Source organism: Mauremys reevesii, linkage group 3 (genome assembly GCF_016161935.1).
Source record: "Mauremys reevesii isolate NIE-2019 linkage group 3, ASM1616193v1, whole genome shotgun sequence".
NCBI classification, from domain to species: domain Eukaryota; kingdom Metazoa; phylum Chordata; order Testudines; family Geoemydidae; genus Mauremys; species Mauremys reevesii.
The window spans coordinates 28,081,185-28,104,235 of NC_052625.1; the positions used below are offsets into that span (position 1 = coordinate 28,081,185).

Genomic DNA, 23,051 nt, shown 5'->3' on the forward strand with positions numbered 1-23,051 from the left:
GGGTATTCACCCACAAAAGCTTATGCTCCAATACATCTGTTAGTCTATAAGGTGCCACAGGACTCTTTGTTGCTTGCAACATACTTAATGAATTTCAGCAGCATGTGTTTTCTTGGATCTTGCCATTCCTCAAACAAACTAGCAATTTTCTCAGAACCATGCGGCTTTAATCTGGTAACATATGTATATCACCTTCAAGAAGAATAGCCAGAGAAAGATTGTACTCATGTAGTAAGTACTTTGGAGCACTGGCTATCTTTTCGTTAGATGTGTGTTCAGTGAATAACAATCTTGATTGGAGCCTCCAGGTGCTACCACAATACAAATTGTTATTAATATTAGTGATCTCACAGGGTAGATGCATCAAGACTTTGAAAGGTGCATAGACAGGAGTGCATTATTTCCATCATCTCCAGGAAGTGTAGTTATTTGCTCCCATTACTTCACTCACAAGCCTTTCATCCCTTATTCCTCAAATCAGAGGGCTTTGTGGCCATGCCCTCTGCCTTCTTGCAATGTGGGTGTTACATGTAGATCTCGGATTCTCGGCATGATTTGCATCAGCTGTCTAAATGGCTCTCTGGCAGGTTATTTGGTTTGGCTTCCTTTGCAATGACTTGCATGAAAGGGAACTCATGGCTCTAAATACAGGAATATATCAACATCTAACAATAATGAGTTTTAATTGTATTTGAAAGATATTTTTCTAAATTGATATATAAATTCATTACTGTTTAATTGCAAGTCGTATTTTAAAGTAATTTAACTAATACAGTATTGTTAGTCATTGCTGGTCGTTGTACTCATTTTAATTATAGTGTTTATAAATAAAGATCTACCCAACAGCCTGTCTAAATGCTTTCATAATAATTGCACTGAGAAGAATGTGCAGTTAATAGTTATACAACATAATGTTAGGGCAGGATCCCCAAATCATCTAACAAATCCGTGGGCAAGGCCCTGTGATTCTGCCTGAATCCAAGCTTTGCTTAGGGAAAGGAAAAATAAAATAAAAGCAAGGACCATATCTCCACCTCATTTAATTTGGCAGAGCTTCCTTGACTCCAACAGAGTGATATTGGTTTACATTGGTTGAGGATTTGGCTCTAAGTTTCTACTCCAAATATGAATTGGACATAAAGCCATTATGGGGGACTGGAAGGGGGGGGGAACATAGGTGGCAGGTTCGTATAATTTTTGGTGGTGCCCAAAATGGTGGTGCCCCCCCCGCTCCCGCCCTGTAAGCTGATATAAAATGAAGCTACAACGCGTCAGCACCACAAGATTACAAGAGTCAATTAAAAATGGAAAGTCAGAAGCAGCACTTGCCTGCTTCAATATATGGTATTATATTTTGTTGCACCTGTTGTGACAAAGTGGGAATGTTCTTAATGTTTTCTCTGAATATTGTGTGGGTGCCTCAGTTTCCCCTGCAAGGTGCCAATTGAAGGTGTTGGGGACAAAGAGATCAGGTGGCCTCCTTGTCCAGAAGAGACACAAAGGCTAGAGGAAGGAGTGTCAGTTTGACCCTGGCTGGGGGAATGGGGAGAGGCCCAGAACTTGGGTCTAGGCTCCCCACCCTCCAAGATGGACCTGACTGAGGGGTCCTGTTTTCTGTACCTACAAGCTCTGTTTTAGACTGTGATCCTGTCGTCTAATAAACCTTCTGTTTTACCGGCTGGCTGAGAGTCACGTCTGACTGCAGAGTTGGGGGACAGGGACCTCTGCTTGCCCCAGGACCTGCCTGGGCACACTGACTGTGGAAAGCGCACAGTGTGGAAGGGCATGCTGAATGCTCCGAGGACAGACCCAGGAAGGTGTAAGCTTCTTGCCCTGCAGACAGTATGCTCAGAGAGAGGAGGCTCCCCCAGAGTCCTGACTGGCTTTGTATGGAGTAGTTCCAAAGCATCCCAGCATCCCCTTCCACACCATGCGCTTCCCGGAAGTCCGCACAGGCATTGACACTCTCTCGTCTGGCCTTTGTCTCTTTTCCAGGCATTAGGAGGCCACCTGATCTCTTTGTTCTCCAACACCTTCAGTTGGCACCTTGCAGGAGAGTGGCCCAGGCCATCAGTTGCCTGGAGACAGGGTTTTGGCCATTCTCTGTGCAGAAAGCATCACACTGGCATTCTAGGGCTCTACAACAATCACACACCCTTATCCCACCATCTAGATCCTTGAGAAATGCATAGGGAAAACTGAGGCACCCACACTGTATTCAGAGAAAACATTAAGAACATTCCCACTTTGTAACACCTGTATACTTTAAAGGGTGTAAAATAATCAAGTATTGTGCTAAACACAATGATACTCCAAACTGATCACCAAATTTAAGTTGCACGTTTTTCCCCTCAAGTGAGGGCTCTGGGGTGGGGCTGGGGATGAGGGGTTCACAGTGCAGGAGGGTGCTCAGGGTTGGGATGCTGGGGGCACAGGCTCTGGGGTGGGGCAGGGCTGGGGATAAGGAACTTGGGATGCAGACAGGCTTCACCAGAGCTAGGGTCAGAGAGGACTCCCCCTCCTTACTGGCAGCAGCAAGCTCCAGGGGAGGGACCCCTCCCCTCCTCTCCCTCCCCCCCCCCCCCCCGCAGCACACTCACTCTGAACCACGGTCATTGCACATGCTCCTAGGGACTCTCTCAGGTCCAGAAAGCCCATTCGCCTCCCCTATGGTGGGTACCGGGGGGGGGGGGTTGCCATCATGTGTGGCCTCCCCTGCTGCTGCCCCTCACCATAGCCTCACTGGGGATGGGGGATGGGACTGCCCCTTGCCCAGCATGGGGCAGGAGTGGGGACTGCAGGGAGGTGGCTGGGGTGGGGGGGTAGGGTGTCACAAAATTCAGCCAAGCCCCAGCTGGTCAGGTCTAGGAAGCTCCCCTCCTCCATCTCCCCTGTGGTGGGTGGGTGCTGGGGAGCAGGGAGGGGGGGGTGAAACTGCCAGCACATGTGGCTTCCTTCCTCCCCTGCTGCAGCCTGCTGCCCCTCACCCTTGTCTCACTGGGGATGGGGCTGCCCCTTGCCCAGCATTGGGCAGGAGTGGGGGTTGCGGGGGGAGGGGGTGGATCACAGGGTCAAACCTCACCGAAGCCCCAGCAGCTGCTCAGGTAAGTGAGGTCCACTCCAGATGTCCATCTCCTGGCCGGAAGTCCCCTTTGCATCTCCTCCATGTGGGTGCAGGGGAGAGAGAGCTCCCAAGCACATGTGTGCCTCCCCTACCCCCCTCCTCTCTCCCTCTTCCCCTCCCCCGGTGCTCCAAGAGGCTGCCGGCCACTGATCTCTATAGCCTTAGGCAGAAGCAGCACAAGCAAGGGAGAGAGGCACCGGCTGTTTTCTTTCAAGCAGGGAAGCTCCAAGGCGGGGGAGGGCCCGCTCCAGGCAGGGCCAGGGGAGAAACCCAGCTCCAAATATTGGTGGAGCACAACCCTCAGCCTTGAATATTCCTGGTGCTCGAGCACCTTGAGCCCATATAACCTGCCGCCCCTGGGGAGGAGGTGGAGAGATACTGTGTTGCTTATATTAATCATGATCTAGCTCTTCACTAAACAGCTCACTAAAAAAATTACCTGAAACTTCCACAGCTTTTCAAATCTGATGTACCAAGCATCTCAGGGCCTGTCTACACTATGGCAACTATATGAGCATAGTTACTTCCACCGTAATCTACCCCTCAAATACTCCTTTTGAGTAAGTGTCACTTTGTTTGCCTGGTTTCCACCTAAAACCTTGAACTGGAAACAACATCCCCATATGTAATAGACAGCCATTTCCCCCCAAACCTATAGAACTCTCTGTCCCTTGTAAGCCTCTTGGGCTTTTTTTTTTTTTTAGGGTCCACTTACAGCTGAAAACATCTTCAGTCGGTAGTCATCTGCTATCCATGCTTAGATACCATGGTGATAGGTACCGTAGAAAAAAATAAAATAAATTGATTTGGCTCCCTGCCTAGGTCTGCATGGATGAGCTTTCTACACCAGACTTCTGTCTTCTGAGGGCTTCCAAGTGAAAGCATATTCCTCCACTAAGTATCATCAGCAGCAGGTTCCTTAAAGGCTCTACCGTGTCCTTCTGCTGCTGTTACTGTACAATGGCCACTTTACCTCAATCTAAGAATGTAAACATCTCAGACTTCAGCTCCTGAGTGGCAGTGTTGCTTAAGGGTTATATTGACAGATTGGGAATCAGGACTCCTTCTCATTCTGCTAGTGACTCAATGCGGAATTTTAGGTGAGTTACTTATGGCCTTATTTTCAGAGGCGACAAGCACCCACACTTCCCATTGTAATTACTTCTCAATCTTTCTCTGATTCAGTTTACAATGGGTATAATAAGATGATGACCAACTATCTCAAAGGGGTATTGTAAATCTTAAATATTCACCAAGCACTATAAAACAGTCTAAAGATACTATGGGCTGGATCCAAAGCCCAGTGAAGTCATTGGCAGTCTTTCAGTTGACTTCACTGGTCTGTGGCTCACACCCTATGTTTTTAACAACTTTAAAGCATCAAGTTATATTTGGTATATACAGAATCAAATATTGTTTCCATTCAGTATAGCAACAAACCTTTTGAAATGCAATAAAAGTATTATTTAAAAAGAACCCTAATTCCATTTAAACCAAAGAATGTGTCTGTTTTTCCAGATCAGAAAATTAACTACAACCATCAGCTTTCAAGTGGCTCAAATTTTTTAAAGACAAACATAAAATGAAGCAGCAATGAAATAATGTTAAGTGCTGTGGAATATACTAATATAAGAAATTAAAGAATGATTGCTTAAAAAAACAAATACTCTGCTTACAATAACAAAGAAAATCACTGTAATGCAAAATGAAAAGAACAGAAAGCAAGTAGAACATGCCATTAATGGAGTCCTTCATTATCTAGGATAGCCTTTAATAGAGGAACTTGCATGTGCCATTGCTGTTATCTTACCATAAGCAGTATTCACACACTGTCTTCATTTTCTGCTTGAAAAGATCATTGTAAACAAAAAAAAGTGCCAGGGAGTGTCATGCTGATTTATTGGCAATTAAATCTGCAGGATTTCTGCACTCCCTTCAAAACAAAGTAACTCTGGGTAATTCAGCCTGGTAGATTACAGAGTGAGCTATCTGCTAGACTACACGAGTCTTTCTGTTTGTGCCAACAGAAACAATTGACTGGGTTTTATTTAGAAAATAACTGCCCTTTTCTGTTAGGATACTTGTATCTTCCACAGTTTTAAGGAGATGAGAAAGTTATTTCTTTATTCAATGTAACAATACAAATTCTTACCAAATAGTAAAATTGTATTTTTACTCACTCCATTGTTCAGGGTGGAATCTCTGCAGATAAACTTCCTTTGGACTAAGTGTACATAGACAACAGTGCTAAGCACGAAGACCAGATACATTTCTAAAGCAGATATTGTATGCTTCAGTCCCTTTTACATTTATCCATTCCTGATAAATATTTTGGTGAGACACTACCAAACTAGGATTCTTAGGCCTGGGGAACACTTAATAGCTTTGCTGGAGTAGCAGGGTCAGCTCTAGCTTTTTTGCCGCCCCAAGCATGGCAGCCAGGCTGCCTTTGGCGGCTTGCCTGCGGGAGGTCCCCGGTCCCGTGGATTCAGTGGCACGCCTGCGGGAGGTCCTCGGTCCCGCGGCTTCGGTGTACCCACCGCCGAATTGCCTCCAAATCCACAGGACCGGCAGACCTCCCAAAGGCAAGCCGCCAAAGGCAGCCTGACTGCCTCCCCTGCAGGGACTGACAGGCCTCCTCCCACAGCTTGCCGCCCCTAGCACGCGCTTGGAGCGCTGGTGCCTGGAGCCGCCATTGTGGAGTAGGTACATTGGGTAGGAGTATGAAAAAAAATCACACTGACATAACTCTGTCAGCAAAAGTATAGTGTAGACATAGTTATACAAACAAAATAGTCTTTTTGGGTACATCTTATTATGTTCATGGAATTGGTATATAAACTATACCAGCAAAATCTCTTTTTGCTAGGATAGCTGCATGTCTGCTAAAGCTGTTTTCCGATACTGGTGGCACGTCTACACTGGCAGAGTTACAGCGCCTGCAGTTACAGAGCCGCTCAGAGAGCGCTGAAGGGAAACTGCTGTTGTGTGTTCATACTGTCAGCTGCCTGCACAATAGCATGTTCACACTTGCGGCACTTGCAGTGTATTTGGAGTGGTGCATTCTGGGCAGCCATTTCACAGAGCATCTCTTTCTCTTCTGCTGCTAAGACTTGTGGGAAGGCAGAGGGGGTCGCAGGGCATCCTGGGTCCTGTCCCAATGACCCGTGATGGATTGCTTCGCATTCCGGAAATCCCTGTGCTTCCATCTGCATTTGGCACCACCTTTCAACGGTTTGTGTACTGTGTGCTCTGCCTCTTCGGTTTGCAGGAATGGATCCCGCACTGTTGACCAATATGCTGCTCGCTCTGACTAACACATCACGGGTGTCAGTGGAGTTATTCCTTAAACTATAAAGGTAAGAGGAGAGTGACATTGATCTCACCATGCATAGTAGCTACAACATGAGATTGCTTGTGGCATCACGGACGTGCTGACCACAGTGGAATGCCACTTTTGGGCTCGGAAAACAAGCACTGAGTGGTGGGATCACATGCACATCTGGGATGACGGGCAGTGGCTGCAGAACTTTCAGATGAGGAAAGCCACATTCATGGAACAGTGTGATGAGCTCGCCCCAGCACTGAATGAGAGCTGCCCTGTTGTTGGAGAAGCACATGGTCATTGTACGGTGGAAGCAGGGCCGGCCCTAGACCCCAGTGCACCAAGCACGCGTGTGGGGCAGCATTTTCCCAGGAGGGCGGCAGGCAGGTCCGGCGGACCTTCCGCAGTCATGCCTGCGGGAGGTCCACCGGAGCTGCCGGACCAGCGGACCTCCCGCAGACATGATTGCGGACGGTTCCCTGGTCCCGCGGCTCGGGTGGACCTCCCACAGGCATGCCTGCGGAAGCTCCACTGGAGCCGCGGGACCGGTGCCCGGCAGCGCGCCCCCTGCGGCATGCCGCCCTGCTTGGGGCGGCCGGATTACTAAAGCCGCTCCTGGGTGAAAGCTGGCTACTCCAGACTGCTACCGATCGGTCACTAACCAGTTCGGAGTGGGAAAGTCGACCATTGGACTTATGTTGATGGAAGTGTGCAGGGCCATTAATCGCATCCTGCTCTGAAAGACTGTGGGTCTGGGCAACATGCAAGACATTGTGGATGGCTTTGCACAAATGGCCTTTCCTAATTGTGGAGGGGCGATAGATGGCACACATATTCCAATTCTGGCACCAGACCACCTAGCCACCAAGTACATTAATCGCAAGGGGTATTTCTCAATGGTTCTCCAGGTGCTTGTGTATCACTGTGGGCGTTTCACAGACATTAACGCAGGCTGGTCCGGAAAGGTGCAGGATGCATGCATCTTTTGGAACACTGGCTTGTTCAGGAAGCTGCAAGCTGGGACTTACCAGACTAGAAGATCACTGCAAGGAAAGTTGAAATGCCTATTGTGATCCTGGGAGACCCCACCTACCCCTTAATGCTGTGGCTTATGAAGTCATACACAGGGCAACTTGACAGCAGCAAGGAGCTATTCAACAAAAGGGTCAGCAATGCAGAATGACTGTTGAGTGTGCTTTTGGCCATTTAAAAGCTCACTGGTGATGCCTCTGTGGGAAGCTGGACCTGGCTGATGACAATATTCCTATGCTGTACACTCCATAATATTTGTGAAGGGGAGGGTGAAAGCTTCACTCAGGGCTGGACCACAGAGGCTCAGCGCCTGGAGGCTGAGTTTGAACAGCCAGAGACCAGGGCTATTAGAGAGGCACAGCGTGGGGCCATAAGGATCAGGGATGCCTTGAGGCAGCAATTTGAAGCTGAAAGCCACTAATGTTTGTTGCCATGCTCGGGATTTCAGTGCTTGTAATGCTAGGAGGTGATTGGTGCACATGATGCAAGAAGGGGCCTTAACATTATTGTATGTTGCTTTGCATTGCTCATTTTGCTTTCAATTAATAGAATAAAAATTGCTTTCAAACCAACACAATTATTTTATTAAAAGACAACAACTGGAGGACGGAGTCAAATAAAAACATACATCAGCAGTGGGGAAGGGAAGGTCCCAGGAGAAGGAGGAGAGGTCCCAGGACAGCTAAAGATTTGTGTATGTCCAGGGATCATATCCAACCTTCTCCTTTGGAGTACAATGCAGCAGGTACTGTACTTCAGCAAGGCCAAATTTCAGAGGGATGGATGTTGAGTGCAGTGGGTAGTGGGAGTCCACAGTGCTGGACTGTGAGGAGGGAAGAATGGAATGCTGCAACAGATACTGGAGCCAGGAGGTTGATAGGAGTGTGTTGATGGTGTCTGGGGGGCTCATGGGAAAGAGTTTTGTGACAGCAGCCGCAGGGGAGGGTGAGCATGGAGCTGCTCAGTTTGAAGAGTTAGTATCCCCTGGAGCGTGTCCACTTGGTGCTCCATAATGTTTAAGAGCTGCGCCGTGGCTTCATTCTGGTATGCTGCATTCTCCTTTCGGTCCCTCTTCTTGCTGTCCTGCCACTCCTTCAATTCCTGTTTCTCAGCGGTGGAGTGCATTGTAACCTCATGCAGAAAGTCCTCCTTAGTTCTTCTTGGCCGCTTTCTAATTCTGCGCAGCTGTTCTGCTGCCGATAACAAAAAGGGAGGCTGGGCTTCCAAGGTCATCTCTATGAAGTTTAAACACAACATTTTACAGAAGCAGTATTGTTTGCAACACAGATAACACTGATTCAATGCTTTAAAACACAGCCAGTACTCACACACCTGTCACTAACTGGCTGACCGCAGGCAAGCGCACATGAGCCACAAGACCCCCCAAAATGGTGAGTAGTCGCAGGGGCAGGGTAAATCACTCTTCCTGGACCCTGCTGTACACTGGGCATGTGGCTCCTGGGGACAGCCAGCACTGTCCCCACACTTTCCACAGGATGCCAGGGCTGGTGCAAGGATATTTTGCACCCTAGGCAAAACTTCCACCTTGCGCCCTCCTTTCCCTGCCCCTCCCCCCGGAGCATTGCTTATTATAAACTTTCAAAAATGAATACAGTGGAGTCACATCTTACGCGGGGGTTAGGTTCTAAGGTCAGTGCGTAAGAGGAAAATTGCATATAGTGAAAATTACCATAAAGTACAGCACACACAGTATACACTAGAACAGGGGTCCTCAACCTACGGCACGCGTGCCAAAGGCGGCACACAAGCCAATTTTTTTTAATGGCAGGCTGTGGGTCCCAGCCACCACTGAGCCCGCTGCTGGTCTGGGGTTCTGTCCGCCAGTTCCTGCCAGCCGGGGTCCCGGCCGCCGGCTCCTCTTAGCCCACTCAGCCCACTGCCAGCCAGGGTCCCAGCCGCCGGCCCCGCTCAGCCTACTCAGAACGTCTACCCTGGCCGTCGGAAGGCTGAGCGGAGCCGCCGGCTGGGATCCCGGCTGGCAGCGGGATGAGCAGGCTTAGTGAACAGAACCCCAGGCCAGCAGTGGGCTCAGCAGCGGCCAGGACCCCAGCCTGCCATTTAAAAAAAATTGGCTCGTGTGCCACCTTTGGCACATGTGCTGTAGGTTGAGGATCCCTGTTCTGTGTGTACTGTACTTTATGGTAATTTTCACTGTACACGATTTTCCTCTTACGCACTGACCTTAGAACCTAACTCCCACGTAAGCTGTAAATCCACCGTAGTAAAAAAAAAATTGGGGCACCGCTTTTTGGTGTCCCCAAATCTTGGCGCCCTAGGCGGCCGCCTAGTTCACCTAGTGGTTACACTGGCCCTGGATGTGATCATTATGAGGGTGAGCAGGGAATCAAGGGATGGTCTTCTCCAAGCCTGAGGCTTCCGCCCTGGCCCCTGTGCTGCTCGCCTGTGTGCAGCAATGGTCGTTCTCCCCCCTCGCCCTGTGATGGCGCAGTGGCACCATTAATGGGGAAAGAAACAAAGCCGCTCTGCCGAAAAACTTGTGGAAGCGGATTGCCCAGTATCTCCACAAGAGTTTCTTGGAGATCTCTGAGGGAGATTCCTGTGAAGTGAAGGAGTCAATCAACAGCCTATTCCGCTGCTCAGACTAGGTATACAGTGAGAGGCAAGCCTGGTTTTTCAACCCTCCTGCCCTCTTACCCACAACAACAGCGATTCCCAAAAACAGCCTCCTCTCCTGTTTGCGCCTCACCAATCTCTGACAGTTGTGACTGGCTAGGCTCCTCCGGGGTAGAAAAGAGCTCCTGGCTGCATGCATCTCTGGCCTCCAAGTCATCCTCTGCCTCTGGGTCCCTTTCCCCCTCCACATCCTCGTCCAAGATTGCCTCATAGACTCATAGACTTTAAGGTTAGAAGGGACCATTATGATAATCTAGTCTGACCTCCTGCACAATGCAGCCCACAGAATCTCACCCACCCACTCCTGTAACAAACCCCTAACCTATGTCTGAGTTATTGAAGTCCTCAAATTGTGGTCTAAAGACCTCAAGGTGCAGAGAATCCTCCAGCAAGTGACCTGTACCCCATGTTGCAGAGGAAGGCGAAAAACCTCCAGGGCCTCTGCCAATCTGCCCTGGAGGAAAATTCCTTCCTGACTCCAAATATGGTGATCAGTTAAACCCTGAGCATGTGGGCAAGACTCACCAGCCAGCACCCAGGAAAGAATTCTCTGTAGTAACTCAGATCCCACCCTATCTAACATCACATCATAGACCACTGGGCATATTTACCTGCTAATAATCAATATTAAATCATCAGTCTCCTCCTGGATTGTTCCACTCTCGACTGGCATGTGAGCCAATGAAGTATCCACAGGATCCTTCGCAGTGGAGGTGGAGTCACCACCGAGTATAGTGTCCAGCTCTTTGTAGAACTGGCAGCTTGTGGGTGCAGGTTGTCTCACGCACCTTGTGGTAGGCATTCCACAGCTCCTTCACTTTGACCCTGCATTGCAATGTGCTTGGGTCATGGCCCCTTTCTGTCATGCATTGTGAAATCTGTCCATAGGTATCATAATTCCTACTGCTAGAGTGCAGCTGGGACTGGACAGCCTCCTCTCCCCAAATGCTGATGAGGTCCAGCAGCTTGGCATTGCCCCAGGTAGGGGATTGCCTGGTGCGTGGAGCAGGCATGGCTATCTGGAAAGATGCGCTGAGACCACTGCATGCATCATCAAGCAATCAGGAAGGGGACTTTCAAATTTCCAAAGGAATTTATGGGGTGGGGATGACAGTTGGTCACCTGAGGGCAGGGCAGTAGAGTTCAAACCAATGACCAGAGAGGTGAGAACAGGCATTGTGGGGCACCTCCCAGAGGCCAATCACAGCATTGTAATTGCCATGGTGTCTACACTGGCACCGCAGCTCTGTAGCCCCGGTGCAGAAAGCTGTACACCGCTCGTTGGGGTGGTTTTTTTAAAGCGCTACAACTGCACAGTTTCTGTGCACTAAGTGGCTAGGCAGTGTGTACACCTCGGGAGTTACAGTGCAGAAAGCTGCTTTACTGCGCAGAAACTTGCCAGCGTAGATAGGGCCTGGCAAACTCTTTCTAAAAGCTATCTACACACTTCTAAATGTCTTTTAGTGTAGGGACCTAAAATTAGCATAGTACTTTATTATGTGTTTTAAATCGCAGATATCTAATACGTGGTGACAATGAGAGCTACAGGCAACTAAACAACACAGGACAGTTTCCCATTCAGTGTAGTGAGTTCAGTTCTATGTTTGAGAGGAACCCAAGATTTTAATGTAATTGATAACACTGCTCTGCTACCAATCCGAGCTCCCTAGTAGTGTGGCCAGAATGACCCTGTCTGACCCGGATCAACCCTTAAGGCATATTCCATGGAATGATTGGAGCATCTTGAAAAGGTAATGTAGCCTAAGGCATAGGAGTTGTGCTGGGGTCAAGGCTGAGTGTGGGCGGGAGCAAGTTGTGGGCAGAAGGGAAGTCTCCATAGAGATGAGAGCTTCAGATTCTGTGCTGCACCTCTCGTGAGGAGCAGCGTGGAATCTGCCAACAGAGGATTTAGGTGAAAACTGCCCTGGGAACAGCATTCAAAGAGTTGAATGCAAAGCTTAGTGCATGCTTCTCTCAGATGAATGGAGAAGTTGTAACAAAGTGGCATTTGGCGGGACACTACTGAGAGTATCAATTCAGGACAAATTGCTTAGAGCAGGGCAGTTACAGACCTAGGCTGGGGTTCCTTCACTACTGAGGCACACCAAACCAGCCAAACAGAGAGGACTTTGGTTTTACCCCACTGGCTAACCAGAAGTCATACAAGCAATTCCTTCAGACACTCCAGTTTCACAGTATCACCACCAGCGCCACTCCTTATGGGGATGAAGGGTTATGACAACCAATACCTCAGTAAAAGAAAAAAAGGTTCTCCTGATCCCAAAGGACCAAGCCCCAGACCAGATCAACCCACAACCCAGTTAGATCTTACCCACAAATCACGCTGTTGCCAGTCCTTTAGAATCTAAAATCTAAAGGTTTATTCATAAAAAGAAAGAAATATAGATGTAATGATGCTGGTTCTGGCAGGACCCAACCGAGAGTGCCAATTCAGGACAAATTGCTTAAAACAGGGCAGTCACAGCCCAAGGCTGGGGTTTTTCCACCTCTAAGGCAAACCAAACCAGCCAGACAAAGAGGACTTTGGTCTCACTCCACTGGCTAACCACAAGTCACACAAGTAATTCCCTTAGACACACCAGTTTCCCAGTATCACCATCAGTGCCACTCGTTATGGGGACAAATGGTTATGAAAACCAATACCCCAGTAAAAGAAAAAAAAGGTTCTCTCGATCCCAAAGAACCAAGCCCCAGACCCAGGTCAATATACAGATCAGATCTTACCCACAAATCACGCTGTTGCCAATCCTTTAGAATCAAAAATCTAAAGGTTTGTTCATAAAAGGAAAAAGATATAGATGAGAGCTAGAATTGGTTAAATGGGATCAATTACATACAGTAATGGCAAAGTCTTGGTTCAGGCTTGTAGCAGTGATAGAATAAACTGCAGGTTCAAATCAAGTCTCTGGAGTACAGTACATCCACAGCTTGCATGGGTCATTCAGTCCTTTGTTCAGAGCTTCAGTTTGTAGCAAAGTTCCTCCAGAGGTAAGAAGCAGGATTGAAGACAAAATGGAAAAGATGCAGCTGCCTTTTATAGTCTCTTGCCATGCAGCCTGTGCTTCCTTTGTTCCAAACACAAGATGCCCAGAACATGGCTTGAAAGCCTTAGAGTCCTCTATGTAGGCATGCCCCTGCACCATGCTAAGGTGTATCTACCCTCTCTCAGTGGGTCAGTTGTATAGCTGATGGTCTTTAATGGGCCATCAAGCAGGCCAGGCAGTGCTGATGCCAAACTGTCTGGGGTGTCACCCAGAAGCATAGCCCAAGTTTGAAATACAGACAGAATAGAGCCAATATTTATAACTTTAAATACAAAAATGATACATGCATACATAGCATAGTCATAACCAGCAAATCATAACCTTTTCATAGATACCTTAGTTGACCTCCTTTGTACAAGATTTGGTGCCCCTATAGGACCCTGGTTGCAACAATGGTTTATACAGTTACAGTTCATGTCAATAACATCACAGAAGCGTAAATTGAATATTTATTGTGGGGCATGGTCACAAAAATGCAGGTATTGTACAGAAAATTCTGAGTAAAAATATAAATTGTAAGTGAACAGGAGGAAGGACGTAAGCATAGATATGAGGATGAGCACAGGAATGGAGATTATCAGGCAAGAAACTTTTCAGGGCAAAGACGGTATATCAGTATGTGTTTGGACAGTACCTAGCAGCACAATGGGGACCTGATCTCTCAGCTGCAGACTCTGTGCACAGAAGGGGCAAAGGCATGTATATCAATGTATGTATTGGTGCACCAGATATAGATAGGAACTAGCACAGAAAGTGCATGTATATCATTACTGGAGATGGGACAGAGCAAATTAAGCATAGAATCATAGAATCATAGAATCTCAGGGTTGGAAGGGACCTCAGGAGGTCATCTAGTCCAACCCCCTGCTCAAAGCAGGACCAAACCCAACTAAATCATCCCAGCCAGGGCTTTGTCAAGCCTGACCTTAAAAACCTCTAAGGAAGGAGATTCCACCACCTCTCTAGGTAACCCATTCCAGTTCTTCACCACCCTACTAGTGAAAAAGTTTTTCCTAATATCCAACCCAAACCTCCCCCTCTGCAACTTGAGACCATTACTCCTTGTTCTGTCATCTTCTACCACTGAGAACAGTCTAGATCCATCCTCTTTGGAACCCCCTTTCAGGTAGTTGAAAGCAGCTATCAAATCCCCCCTCATTCTTCTCTTCTGCAGGCTAAACAATCCCAGTTCCCTCAGCCTCTCCTCGTAAGTCATGTGTTCCAGCCCCCTAATCATTTTTGTTGCCCTCCACTGGACTCTCTCCAATTTATCCACATCCTTCTTGTAGTGTGGGGCCCAAAACTGGACACAGTACTCCAAATGAGGACTCACCAGTGCTGAATAGAGGGGAATGATCACTTCCCTCGATCTGCTGGAAATGCCCCTACTTATACAACCCAAAATGCCATTAGCCTTCTTGGCAACAAGGGCACACTGTTGACTCATATTCAGCTTTTCGTCCACTGTAACCCCTAGGTCCTTTTCTGCAGAACTGCTGCCCAGCCATTCGGTCCCTAGTCTGTAGCAGTGCATGGGATTCTTCTGTCCTAAGTGCAGGACTCTGCACTTGTCTTTGTTGAACCTCATCATATTTCTTTTGGCCCAATCCTCTAATTTGTCTAGATCCCTCTGTATCCTATCCCTACCCTCCAGCGTATCAACCACTCCTCCCAGGTTAGTGTCATCTGCAAACTTGCTAAGGGTGCAGTCCACACCATCCTCCAGATCGTTAATGAAGATATTGAATAAAACCGGCCCCAGTACCGACCCTTGGGGCACCCCACTTGATACCGGCTGCCAACTAGACATGGAACTACCCGTTGAGCCCGACCATCTAGCCAGTTTTCTATCCACCTTACCGTCCATTCATCCAGCCCATACTTCTTTAACTTGCTGGCAAGAATACTGTGGGAGACTGTATCAAAACCTTTGCTAAAGTCCAGAAATAGCACATCCACTGCTTTCCTCTCATCCACAGAGCTGGTTATCTCATCATAGAAGGCAATTAGGTTAGTCAGGCATGACTTGCCCTTGGTGAATCCATGCTGACTGTTCCTGATCACTTTCCCCTCCTTTAAGTGGTTCAGAATTGATTCCTTGAGGACCTGTTCCATGATTTTTCCAGGGACTGAGGTGAGACTGACTAGCCTGTAGTTCCCTGGATCTTCCTTCTTCCCTTTTTTAAAGATGGGCACTACATTAGCCTTTTTCCAGTCATCTGGGACCTTCCCCGATCACCATGATTTTTCAAAGATAATGGCCAATGGCTCTGCAATCTCATAGCAGCAGGATAGTTGAAGCAGAAAATTTGTCCCAGAAGAGATACACTGCAAGCTCTTCCTTTTGGCTTTATCTGTGGTAATGAAAAAGATCACACACATGCCACGTACATAGCAGTAGAGAGCAAACCAGCAGATGTACAGAGACACAAATTGCAAGCAGAGCATTACCGTTGACAACTAGATACGCAGACACATTAACTTGGAGAACAAGTTCACTTTGAAGTTGTCACTTTTCAAAGCATTTAGCAATGAACAAAATTACAAATCTAAGGTGCCACTTGCAGTAAAGAGCCTAAGAAAGCAGGTGTCCAAACACCTAGTGGTTGGTGGATAAGCATTTTTCTGAGTATAAATAGGGATGCCCAGCACTGCCTTTCCTCTCCTTGACACAAGAGTGAAGGTTGAGCACAATCCTCAGAATATGCAATGGGCATACCAATTTGTTTATAGCCTGCTTATTGGTGCTGTGGGATTGCAAGGGTCTGTGTAACCAAACTGTTTCTGTGTGTCTTAACCTGAATTATTTACTTTTCTTAAACATTTTCAGATGGTATAGTTATGATAAGGGTGTGAAGAGAGGTATTATTGTGATGAAAACCTGATTATGATACAAAGTAGAAAGATTAAATATTAAAATCATTACAGGTATTCTCCCAGGTCCTTTCTAATTTCACCCTTCTGCCATCAAATTATCCCCATATTGCTACAAGTGATTCAGTTCTTGCAATGGTAGCAATAGCATAGACAGTGCACTCATCACTGGTGGTTTTACCACCAAGGAATGATTAAAAACACAGGCACCACAGGACAACACCAGTGTTCCCATCATTGGTATTAGTAATGGAGCTGAATTACTGGTAGCACTGAAGTGGAATTTTGGGTCAAAAAGGCAAATGTGGACAGAACCTCAGTGATTAAGAGTAGAGCTGGTTAGAAAAAAGTAAGAATATTTTGTGACAATTTTCAAAAGAAATTAAAATGTTTTATTTCAATTGAAATTTTCTGTAATTTTTTTGTTTCAAATACAAATTTAAAAATGTAATGGAATTTGTATTTAAATTGCTTTGGTGGGGGGAAAACACTTTAAAAAATCTCTCTTCTATCTTTTTCCAGTGGGAAAAACGTAGAATGTGAAAGAAGTTTTTTTTCCTTCTGAAATCAAATATTTATTAAAAAGGTTTAAATGGAAAATTTGTGAATAGCTAAAGTTAAAAGGTCAGAACTGAAATGTATTCAAGCAACAAGTAGGTGAGTACTGTTCAGATAGTTGGTGGTCCAGACTGGAGCCCTAACTGAAACTGAATTCAAATGGATATTGAATTTGTAATTGAATTCAAATGGGTTTCCTTTAGTGTTGCAGAATGGCTGACAAAAGGGTGGTCAACACATCCTGATTCAAATGGCCAAACAATACTCAGTATGTGATAGGGAAGCAGGGGTGGCTCTAGCTTTTTTTCTGCCCCAAGCACAGCAGTCAGGCAGCTTTCAGCGGCTTGCCTGTGGGAGGTCCCTGGTCCCGCAGCTTCGGCGTACCGGCCGCCGAAGGCTGCCTGACTGCTGCCCTCGCAGGGATCGGCAGGGCGCCCCCCTGCGGCTTGCTGCCCCAGGCACGTGCTTGGAGCGCTGGTACCTGGAGTCGCCACTGTAGGGAAGGTGTGGCTTTGGGCTGATTGGAAGACCTTTTATCACAACATAGTCATGTGTCAAACATGTTTATGCACCACCATGCCTTCCTCTATGCTATGAAGCTCTGAGCAGCCATCCCATAGTGCCTTGGCAGGGGGAGAGTGCCTGGAGGACATTCACACAGAACGGCATTAGCATGATGTGGGAATTTTCCTAATGCTCTCTATATTGCCACAGTTGTTACCAGCAGAAGTGCTCAAGCTTTAGCTCCTTGACCTAGCGGCAAGGGCAACAGAGTGTTTTTTGAGGGAGTTCTCAGCTTTGGAACTACTCCTCCCTTGATCTGATATAATCCAGGTTTGTTGGCATGCTTGGGTTAAAGCCTATTTACTTGAGCCTTGGGGGACGGCAGGGCGTGGTGGTTACCAATGTTTGTGGGAAGGGGAAGGGCAAAGTGGTTGTTGCATTTGCCAATGAGTTAGCTGCTAGTTTTAGTTTTGGTTAATTGTTTTTGGTGTCAAAGGTGACTACAGTGTTAGTTATTTTAATAAAATATTAATTAATTAATAAATAATAAATAATTATAATTAAATGTAAGTGCATTTCCCTTACCTACCTGGGGGAGGAGAAGCCACGGAAAAGTTGACTGAAGCAGCAAACCAGGGAAAAACGAATCATAATGTATTTAGCAAGTGATAATCAGGGCCAACCCTAGGCATGAGGAAAACAGGATACTGGAAGTCTGGACCTTCAGTTTGGTGCAAACTTTGCAGCTCACAAGTCACCTCTATTTATGAATCTGGTTCTGTTCCATGAGTGTGGGGAAGAAATCTCTGTGTGCTGCTGCCAGGTGGACAAAGACCTCAGTGCTGCTAGATCTGACCTCTCTTCCCAGAAGGGATGTTCTGTGGATCATTAAGACTGGCCAAACCACAGAAAAAAATACATACAATAGAACCTCAGGAATGGAGGTTATTTGTAACTTTGAAATGTTTGTAACTCTGAACAAAACATTATGGCTGTTCTTTCAAAAGTTTACAACTGAACATTGACTTAATACAGTTTTGAAACTTTACTATGCAGAAGAAAGATGCTGCTTTCCCTTTATTTTTTTAGTAGTTTATGTTTAACACAGTACTATACTGTATTTGCTTTTTTTTTTTTTTTTTGGTGTCTGCTGCTGCCTGATTGCATACTTCTGGTTCCAAATGACATGTGTGATTGACTGATGAGTTCGTAACTCTGAGGTTCTACTGTAGAGGAACTATTTCCTGACTAGTAAATTATTTAACATTAAAAATAGAAACAGCTAATGAGGAATGAGAGAATTTCCTGGTATTCTCTCCTACAACTACATTACTGTCCTTCGCTCAGATAAGTGACTGCAATGCATCAGAGGCCAAGTGTCCCTCCGCAATAAGGGAAACCTTAGGGAGGGGATGGGACACCTTCCTACCGAGGAATGGCGGGGATTGGAAATGCAAAATCTCTCCCTGTTCCTCACAACTAGTTTCCCAGATCCTATTATGATGTTGTAAAACTGCAAGTGTACACAGCACTGTAAACCATGTTAAACAAATAACAAAGTTCCTGCCCTAAAGAGCTTAAAGCTAAAGGCATGAGTGAGCACTAAGCAGTACAACACAAAACAAACACAGTGGCCTGTGGTCTTTACAGCTGGAAACCTTATTATCTCTCAAGACGGATAAAAAATAAGTAAAACAGATTTCGTCTCTTTGGAAATGGAGCATTCACTCTGCCAAAAATATGTACTTCACAAAACAAAACAAACCACAAGTAACTAAGTTGCTAGCCTATAGTTGGGTGCCTGGGGAACGTGAGACTGCTGAGGGGTTGGGGGACAGGGGAGAAGCAAGACTTAAAGTGGGTGTAATTTTCTGGATTTGCTGCTGTCCTACTCCTTTACAGGAAAATCCTATAATTCTTTATTTAAAATTATATATTTTCTGTGTATTTTCCAGACCATATTAAGAATAAAGATTTATATCACTATTATAGAATTTTATAGGATGGCCCAGAAAGCCTAAGAGAAATGGTGTATTCTACCAGCTTTTGAGAGTAACTTCTATAGGCCCCTATTACATTTTTATAAGAACACTGTTGGTTTCATCCCTTTTAAATTCTACAGGACTTTTCCAGAAAGGGATATCTCTGTGACTGTCCCTGTTTGGTCAGGGCCACACATGTGCAGAAGGATGGCTGGCTGTGTGTTCCCCAAATCAGTTCCAGGGCCCACACTAGTTTCACACTGTAGGGCAACCTTTCAACACAAGGTCATGGTGCTGCCACACCATCTTTCAATGGATGGGTTTGAGTGACTTTAGTACAAAGGCAGTCTCAGTTCAATATAAATGGAGGGAGGGAGATGGGGGAGCACAGTCCTCATGACCATAGTCTAAGCCTCAGGCAGAAGGTCAGGAGCTGCAGAAATGTCTGTAGTGACTGACCGCAGGAGCCTCCTTCCTCCCCCATAGAACAACGGAACCCCCAGTCAGAGACACACACACTGAACTTGGCAGGGAAGGGAAGTCACCCCCGTCCCCTTTGCAATGAACTACTCACAAGCTATTCTCCATCCCCCCCCCCCCTCCACAGCAATGGACTCGTCTCCTGTATATGACAGCAGGAGGGGTGGGGGCCAGCCCACTTGGACAGGGGGAGGAGAAGGCTGTGTGGTAAGTATAGGAAGGGGAGGAGGGGTTAGTGGCTTGGGTGCCGTGTTGCTATGGGGAGACCGAAAGACTAGAGGGTGGTGTTGCTGCTGCGCAGGGAGAGAGGGAGCAGCAGCTGCTGCTGATCCCTGACACATCCCCCTACGGGCCTGCTGCCATATTGTGTCCACTTTCCACCAGCCGCACAGCTTCATGACTCCTGTGAGTATGGACCCCATTATTAACTGTGGTGGTGGGGGGGGAGATTTTTCCTCCAACCCCCCCAGCAGAGAGATTCCCAGCCTATATTTGCGTGTGTTTTATTTTAGAATATCTGAATCTACAAAGAACATACATGTGGTTAAAGGATGAGCGTTTCCTGCTCTGAGAGGTGGCAGCACTGGGGGGAGGGGGATCACTGCCGCCTCTCAGAGGTGGGATGTATAAAGGGGGTTTGTTAATTGGGGCTGGAATGAAATTGTGATTCAAAATAACAAACGTGGGCTGAGGGAGGAGGTTTAACAGGGGCAGGTGGGTTGTGGATTGGGGTTTGTCCCGCTCACCCGGCCGCACAGGGGACAGCCTGGCTCTGGTTAAAAGTGCTTTAATAAATATGGAGGGAGAGGAAGCAGTTTGCTCAGGGGGCTGGTGCCTCTGGAGAGCTCGGGTGTGACTCGTGAGGGGAAGGAGCCTTGTTTTGTTTTCGCAGTCAGGTCTGGGAAGAGGCTGGGGGCCGCGTGTGTGTGATGAGAGGGAGAAGGGCTGCTCGGCGGCGGGCGTGAGTGAGCACACATGGATAACGCGCAAAGAGGGAGAGGGTAAATGATGGAAGAGGCGAGGAAGCTTATGCTGACGACTTGGGGCTGCCTGGGTCGGTGTTCCGCATGGGTCGCTTCCAGAGAGGCTATATAAGGTCCGGAACCCTTCAAGCCCGCCCTAAGATAAAGCATGTGCCGAGATCGCCCTCCGGGTTTGCCATGAGAGGGGGCCGCTCTCGCAGCCCCCCCCCCCCAGCACTGAGGACGCTTGCCAGGCGTGCAGATCTGAAGTCGGCGCTGAGTGACTCCTGCGCAGCCCCCACAGTACAATTATCCCTCCAGAGAAGGGAGACTTGCCGTAAACTGACCCCCCCCCCCAAGAAGGGATGCTCTCCTCCCTGTTGGAGAGTGAGGTTGACAGCTGGGCTGAGTCCTGCAACTCTCTTACTGCTGTTGGACTGGCTCTTCCTTCCCAATATGCCCCCGTTTTCCTGTGGGAGGAGGGGGGAGGCTCTCTAAGGAGCATGTGGCCGGGAGACGGTGGTACGCCAAGAACAGCACCCACCGCAGTTCCTTGTAGGTGCCTTTCCTGCCTGAGCCAGCCCGGTGAGGAGAGGAGGTGTTAGTCCTCTTGCCCTTAAAAACATAACCATCCCCAGACCCCAACTGCAGGAAGGGCCTCTGGCGACCCCACTCCACTCTGCGCGGCTCCATTACCAAAGGCAGCAGCTGATGCGTGCAAAGTGAGTTTCACACACCACCACCCCCGGATCATGTGCGTTTAGTTCATTGATCTCCCCCATTTTGGTTGGGATTGTGACAGCCACGTGGCCAGCAGAGCTGAGCCCAGCCCAGCAAGTCATAGGCATTTCTGGGCGTGTGTGTGTCTGTAACAACCGCGACAAAGAGCCAGCCCATGAGCTCCAGAGAAAGGGAGATCGCCCCCCAGTCTGCTGCTGCCGGCGCTGCCCAGCTACTGCTGCACGGCAGTTTAGCCGTTGTTCTCGGTGTCTTCTTTCTCTTGTGCTCTTGGGTGAAGTACTTGGCTCACTGTTGAGATCTTTGCAGTGGGCTTCCTTCTGCCCAACCCCCCTTTTCCACTAGGAATTTTTTTTCCTGGATATGATGATCTCAAACTTTTGAGATACCTAAAAACGGATTTCTTTTTGTCAGGGTTTTCAGATGTTTCTCTTAATCTGTGTTTAGGTATATAAAGGGGCTTTAAAAGCAGTATTGTGTATGTGTATATATATGTACACAAATTGTGTGCATACATTTGTATGTGTTTATGGTAATAATATTTGCATTGGTTGTTGTAATGAAAATGTTAGCCACCGTTTCTGAAATTAACCCAGAAAACTGACTGGCAGTTGATCAGCTTGACATGTTCTTCTGTGTTTTGTACACCATTGGATATGCTTTGAGGCACATTATGAATCATACAGTAGTAGTAAGATGGATTTCAGTTTTTCTTAATCCTCAGCTTTTCAACAGAGATAAATTAACACTGTTTATATTAAATTAAGGGTTTTACTAAAAACAAAATGAAAAAAATATAACACCATTTTACTGCACTGTGATGTATCCTGCTTTTTGGTGAGCATGGGAAAATCCTCTGGCAGAAGTGGGTTGGTTAAGGCAATGGTGCAGCTATGTTTAAAAAAATATATATAGAGGAGAGGGAACCAGGAAAAAGAATTAACTAGTCCTGTACTGAGGAAGACATAGATAGGAGAGTTCAAAAATAAATTAATAAATTGGTGAGTGAGGAGAACATGCCCTCAGCATCCCATCTGAGCCATAACATTGGGGGTTGTAGACTGTGAGTCAGAGATTTTACACTGAATGATTTTGATGATGTAGGAAAAAAATTAACATTGCAATTGTGATCTTTGTTCTGGTTCAAATTATATGATGATGGAAAGTTCTGCTTTGCTCCTAAAACTATATATGCAAACTTAAGAGAGTATGGATTTTTTTTATAGCCAGTAGTGAGTAGGAAACTTTTCCTTGGTGTCTGGTTGTAAGTTACTTACAAATTTCTGCAAAACTGAAATCTAATTAACAGCTAGCAGTGCTAAATTATATTTTATTTTATGGCTGTGAAGACAACCTGATTATGAACTGGTACCGTGCTGTGTAATTGAATCAGCAGACAGAATGGCTTGAGAGGTGTGAACTTCCCCTGTTCTTCTCAGGGGTAGTTAACTTGCATTCTCTGGGCCTGAATATATACTCTACCCTGATTCTGCAACCTGCTGGGGATACTAGTTGGTGGCTCCTCCATGGAGCTGAAAGCATGGGTGTTTGCCTGGTGCAGTTAACAATTTCCCCCAACACCTGTCCCTTTTGGGGCAAGAGAGAGACCTTGGCACACATCTGTGTAGGGTTCATCAGATTGCAGCCCCTCCTTTTCATCATCTAGCACCTGTGGGAGGGATAGCTTAGTGGTTTGAGCATTGGCCTACTAAACCCAGGTTGTGAGTTTAGTCCTTGAGGGGGCCACTAAGG

General features: G+C 47.0%; 1 protein-coding gene across 5 annotated transcripts in view; it reads left to right on the top strand.

The window, feature by feature from the left end:
* The window catches only part of FOXN2 (forkhead box N2), a 166,262-nt gene that overhangs the window by 33,828 nt on the left and 109,383 nt on the right, over positions 1-23,051 (top strand). For 3 of the 5 annotated variants that reach the window (XM_039532690.1, XM_039532693.1, XM_039532694.1), the window contains exon 1: positions 19,860-20,004. The exons of 1 other annotated variant lie outside the window; for it this stretch is intronic. The gene's annotated coding sequence lies outside the window, so the exon portion shown is untranslated. Of the gene's footprint in view, positions 1-19,859; positions 20,005-21,212; positions 21,284-23,051 lie in introns of those variants that run through there. One more of the 5 variants, XM_039532692.1, reaches the window with a different exon arrangement.